Below are 5,509 nucleotides of genomic sequence, written 5' to 3'. Positions count from 1 at the left end.
CGGGGCGGGGCGGCCGGCGGCCCCGGCCGAGGGCCTCTGAGTGCCCCGGGCCACTCCCGGCAGAGGCCTGCAGGGGGCCGCCCCGCGCGGGGATGGCGCCTTCGGGAGCGAGCACCCCTTGCTGGGTGTCTGTGCCAGTTGGGGATGCGTCCCCATTCTCACAACGCTTAGGCCCAATTTGTCAGGTCCCAGGCTCGGGGTCGGTGGGCCTGCCTGCCACGAACGCCCTTACACTCAGGTGCACACACGCGCGGGTCCTTGGCGAGCTCCTCCAGATGGTTCGGGCTTCATACTGAAGCCCTCCCTTGCACTCTCCATGCTCCGGCCCTCGGGACGGGGAGTCTCCCGCCAGGGCCCGCGATCCCAGCTCTCCGAGAGCCGGGTCTGCCTGTCTGCAGCCNCGTCTCCCGGGCCGGGGGAGGGGGGCCGTTAGTGCGCCCACCCTCCTGCCCGGACGCGCCCCTCCTCTCTGCGCGCTCGGCCTGGGTCTCCGGCCCGGCGCCGTTACCACCCCCTTTTGGCTCGTCATTTCCTCTCCTCCCCGCCCCGCTCGCCGGGGCAGAACCGCACACCTCCGTCTTGGAGTTCAACCAAGCGGTCGGCTTTCTTGTCCTGGCTGCACAGCCGGCCTGTCCGTTCGGTGCCTGGAACCTCACTCGTAGAAGATTGCCAGCCCTGCGCATTCCTTCTTCCGGAGGCTGCACCACTTGTTTCTTACATCATTTGCCTTCATGGCTCGTCCTGTGAACTCCCGCTGCTTTGGGATTGTAGACTTCTTTTCTTGTTTTCCTTTCACCTTTTTGTGTCCCTTTGCATGTGTCAGGCTTGACCCAGTAGCTCAGCCCACAGCTTATCTTTTGACTTACATAATTTTATATACTTTAGAATTTCACGTTAACGTTTTGTAAGTGGTTATTTGTAGAAACTCAGCAGTGTTGTGGGGTTTTCGTTAGGGTGAGGAGAAATCTCCACTGGCAACCATGTCTCTAACAGTTAACCCAGGCAGCCATCCATATGCTGGGGAGGAATACTTCCCTGGTGGAAATTGACAAGCGAACAACTAATTAACACCTAACGGTACAATGAGGCCGAGTTCAGTTCTGTAAAGTACTGGTGTGTGAGCCACCCACAGCCTCAGTGGAAGACTCCATGCTACCACACTTTTCATTGGCCTTGAAGGACAATGGAATTTCTTCGGACAGGACAGAATGGACTAGCACTACTCACAGAGAAAAGAGCATGTGCAGAGGCACTAAGTTGTGCTGTCGGGGGTGGGAGTGAGGGGAGACGGGCTAGGACACTGGGCAGTACTGAGAATTTAGGCTAGAAAGTCCACCTAAAAGCGCTTGTGTATATTGATGAGAATTTTCAGAAGCAGTTTATTTTTGGACGTTCAGATGGAAGAAAGTGTGTTTTTTCCCAAGGTTGGAAAAACAAGTTTCTGATCTGTGAGCTTTTGCTCCCCGTAACAGCAGCTAAGTTTGGGGGAAGAAAGGGAGATTTTTCTCCTAGGACCTGAGAAATTTCTGCCCAAGCACCTACTACAGTCCCTGGCACACAGAGGAGGTCTTAAGTATATGGTGCCCGTTTTTGTAATCATATTTAAGGCCATACGACTGGTAGGTTTCAGAAAACGGATCCAGTGCTCTCTCCACTACGAAAACTTAAGAGACTTTTTTTTTCTAATTTATTTCTGAGAGAGCATGAGCAGGGGAGGGTCAGAGAGAGAGAGAGAGAGAGAGACACAGAATCTGAAGCAGGCTCCAGGCTCTTAGCTAGCTGGCAGAGCTAAGATGCAGAGCCCGATGCAGGGCTCGAACCCACGAACCCTGAGATCGTGACCTGAGCCACAGTCAGATACTTAACCGACTGAGCCACCCAGGTGCCCCTCGTTTTTTAAAGTCTTTAAAGATGATGATAAGTAGTAAATAAGGTTATTTACTTCTACCTTTAAAAATGTTTAAGTCATCTTAAATTCATTTACTACTTGGACATTATCCACGTTAGTTGGTGGGGCTGCATGTCTTAGACATTTTTTTAAAACATTTATATTTGCTTTTTGAATATTGTTTTAACCTTGGCATGTAAAAACAGATACACTTGGTCACTTTAAAAGCACCAAGCACTGTCACTAGACTTCTTTCTAAAAGGTAGTTTGTAAATTACAGTCTGGTCGCTATTGTGTTAAACATCTCTAGAGCGTCCACCCATCTCCAGAAGAATTTCTTGGCCTGGAATTTTAAGAGACAGTCTTCTGACCTCTAGCTTTTCTCTTGACATGGGGCCTTTTAGTTTACTGTTCATACCTTGCAGTTTCTCAGTTGCTGCTTTTATGCTGTCTCTTCGTTCAGAGTACTCCATCCCTTCCCACATCATCACATGTATAAATCCTTCTCACACTTTGGACCAGATCAGATGCCACATTTTCCTGGAGCCTCCCTTGACTTACCTGTCCCCAGGTGGAAGAAATGTCTGTTCGCCATATTACCAGTTTCTCTCTTAGGGGTCCGGTAAAGAAATTTACTTCTTTACCAAACTTAAAGACTTTTTGAAGTCAGGTTCTTCGTCAGGGTTCTCTTTTTATTTCTGAAACCTTGAGGATGGCACATCATTAGTAGAGGCAAGGAGCAAATTAGGAACTCCAATCTAGAAATCTCTTGGACAGCAGGGCAGGGGACAGCCCTTTGTTCTCTGGCCTTTTCACAAACAGATCAGGACCCATTTGCTGAGTTGTGAAATCCAATTTACTGAGTAGTGCTGCTCATTTTTTATAATGCAACAGGAAATACTAACCGTGCATCTTAGGTTACACAAATCCAAGTATTCACCAAACTCCTTTCAGTTAACTTTTTCCCTGTGTTATGTATACAGTGATTTGTGTTACAAAATATGTTTCTTCCCAGGAATTGTGGTCAGAAATGTTTGAAAGCACTCTTACAGTCTTTACCTGCTAGTGGTTATTAAGTATGACACTTTCGGGTGGCCTTTCACGTGCTTATGATTGAGTTTTTGGAAGTTTTAGTTTTAAAACGTGTATGGAGCCACATAGAATGGATTCCTAGTAGTTAGCTACATTTAGGGATCTGCACCTTGAACTGGGGAAGAAGAATTTTCATGGGAACCAAAATAGAGACACACTCACTCTTTGAGGGAGAAACTGTGTTTGTTAGGATCCAGAGTCGGACTGAGTAAATCTGGCTGACTTAATTTTGTTCAGATCTTGGTCGGAAAAGCATTTGAGGAAGGACAGTGTCCCATTATATTGCAGTTTTGCTAACTGAAGCTCATGATAATAGGAGCACATGGCTTCAGGGAAGCCAGTTAGGTACACACAATTAGTCTCAGTATAATGCTGTAATCTGAATCTCATTAATATGAGAGAGAATTAGATTGAGAACTGCCAACGTTTTTAACCTGTCCAAGTATAATGGATTGAAATGTCTTTGAATTGGAGTGCTTTTTATTTTATTTATTGCCAGGATAAACTAGGTAAGAAGAAAATCTGCATTTTATTAATCATGTACTTGATAAGATAAACTTGTGGAAAGTAGCGATCAAAGAAAAAAACTACAAGAAGGGGATTTGGGTGGGGGAGGTGTTGAAATAGGACATGGCTTCATGATCCTAAACTTTTTTTTAAGTTTTTTTTTAATGTTTTATTTATTTCTGAGAGGGAGAAACAGCGTGAGCAGGGGAGGGTCAGAGAGAGAGGGAGACACAGAATCTGAAGCAGGCTCCAGGCTCTGAGCTAGCCGGCAGCACAGAGCCCGACACGGGGCTCGAATCCACGAACCATGTGATCATGACCTGAGCCGAAGTCAGACGCTTAACCGACTGAGCCACCCAGGCACCCCATGATCCTAAACTTTTAAATCGACTATTGAGATACAGTTTAGACACAAAGGGTAATCATCCTAAGTGCACATTTCGATGAACTTTATACACCTATGCAACAACCACAACAATAAAAATATATAAAACATTTTCATCACCCTGAAAAGTTCCAGATGCTATAATCCCAATTAACTTCCCACCCTTACCCCTCTTCCCCTTTCCAGTCCCAGGAAACCACTGACTTGTTTCTGTCTTTAGGCTATTATGGTCTTCTTAGGGATTCATATAAATGGAATCCCTTGTGCTCTTGTATTATGACCCTTAATTCTTTAATTTTACTAGTTTACAAACGTAAATCTATTACACTGCAGTTAGAGACAAGATAGTTCAGGGAAGACCATTTACTTCCCTGGCAGAGCTGCTTAGTCTTGCTGAAAACGAATTCTCTGTTCCCAGAATCAGGAGTTGACTTTAGTTAACTAGTTCAGGAGTGAACCAGTGTAAAAAACAAAGTCGGTTTGTTAATATGCAGTGAGAAATAACCATGAAGTTTACTTGTGTTGTTGATCATATTTGTTCCCTGTTGCTATATCTGCATGTAAATCCAAATTAGCTAGTTGCTTGGTGAGCATTCTATCAGAGCAAGGGGTGTGACTTAGAGAACCATATGGCTACAGAACATCGTGCTGTGACAGCATAGTCATTGTGTCCTTATTTATGGCTCTCTTACTCTGCATACCCTTTTGGTTATGAGTAATAGGCTATGCACACATTTTAGTACAAACATTTTTCAAACATGTAGTGAGGTTGGAAGAATTTTACAATGTACCCATCACCTAGAGTCAGCTGTTCACGTCGTACCATACTTACCGTTCTTGACTTATCGGGTATTTCTATCCATTCCAGCGATCAATCCATCTTATTTTTGATGCATTTCAATGTGAATGTTAGACCTCAGTATACTTCTTCGTAAATACTTGCACATGCACTTGATTATATTTTTATTTCTTTTACACCATATTGAGACAGCTTACAAGTGATTAATCTCATCTACCATGTGTGGATCTATGGGTAGTAGTGCGTTGCTTTGCTGACATAATGTGCAGTTCATTTTAGCTCACATAAGTTGATCATTCAAATTTAGGAACTTCTGAAGGCCTGGAGAAAAATTGGGGGGCAAAGATTTATGTACATTTTGTTTATATATACCTATACCTTCCCCATATTTCCAAGAAATGACTCTCTGGCAGTTGGTATAATTTTAAATTTTGAATCAAGTCTAGCTAAGGTTCTCAAATATCATTTCTATGTATCTAATCGTGTCCTTATATCAGAAGAGTCTGTAACTGTTAAGGGGTGTGAGAAGGATAAATTTGACCAAGGCCTGGATATTCAATGATATTAAAGACTTAGTAATTCTGTAATGTTTGAAATTACACTGTAGAGACAATATTGTGATAAAATGTTAAAGACAAAAGAAGAGTCCTTATTCTTTAGAGATCGATGCTGAAGTGTTTACAGAAATTTGGAATAATACAGTGTCTGGGATTCATTTCAAAGTATTTTAGGGGTAAGTGGAAAGTGAACGAGATGTGTGAAACAGGATTGGCCATGGGTAAGAATTGGAGATGGTTGTGTGGGGTTCATTAATAATGTTCTCACTATTCTTGTATAG

General features: G+C 43.9%; 1 protein-coding gene across 1 annotated transcript in view; it reads right to left on the bottom strand.

Annotated features, from left to right (window-relative positions):
• Window positions 1-624, bottom strand: part of OARD1 (O-acyl-ADP-ribose deacylase 1) — a 6,958-nt gene extending 6,334 nt beyond the window's left edge. The window contains exon 1 of the mRNA XM_077765000.1: window positions 573-624. The gene's annotated coding sequence lies outside the window, so the exon portion shown is untranslated. The remainder of the gene's footprint in view (window positions 1-572) is intronic.
• Between the last annotated feature and the right edge of the window lie 4,885 nt (window positions 625-5,509).

The sequence above is a fragment of the Crocuta crocuta genome, unplaced genomic scaffold (assembly GCF_008692635.1).
Source record: "Crocuta crocuta isolate KB4526 unplaced genomic scaffold, BGI_CrCroc_1.0 scaffold44, whole genome shotgun sequence".
NCBI lineage: Eukaryota > Metazoa > Chordata > Mammalia > Carnivora > Hyaenidae > Crocuta > Crocuta crocuta.
Note: the sequence above shows the minus strand (reverse complement) of the source record. Positions and strands in the feature narration are given on the sequence as shown.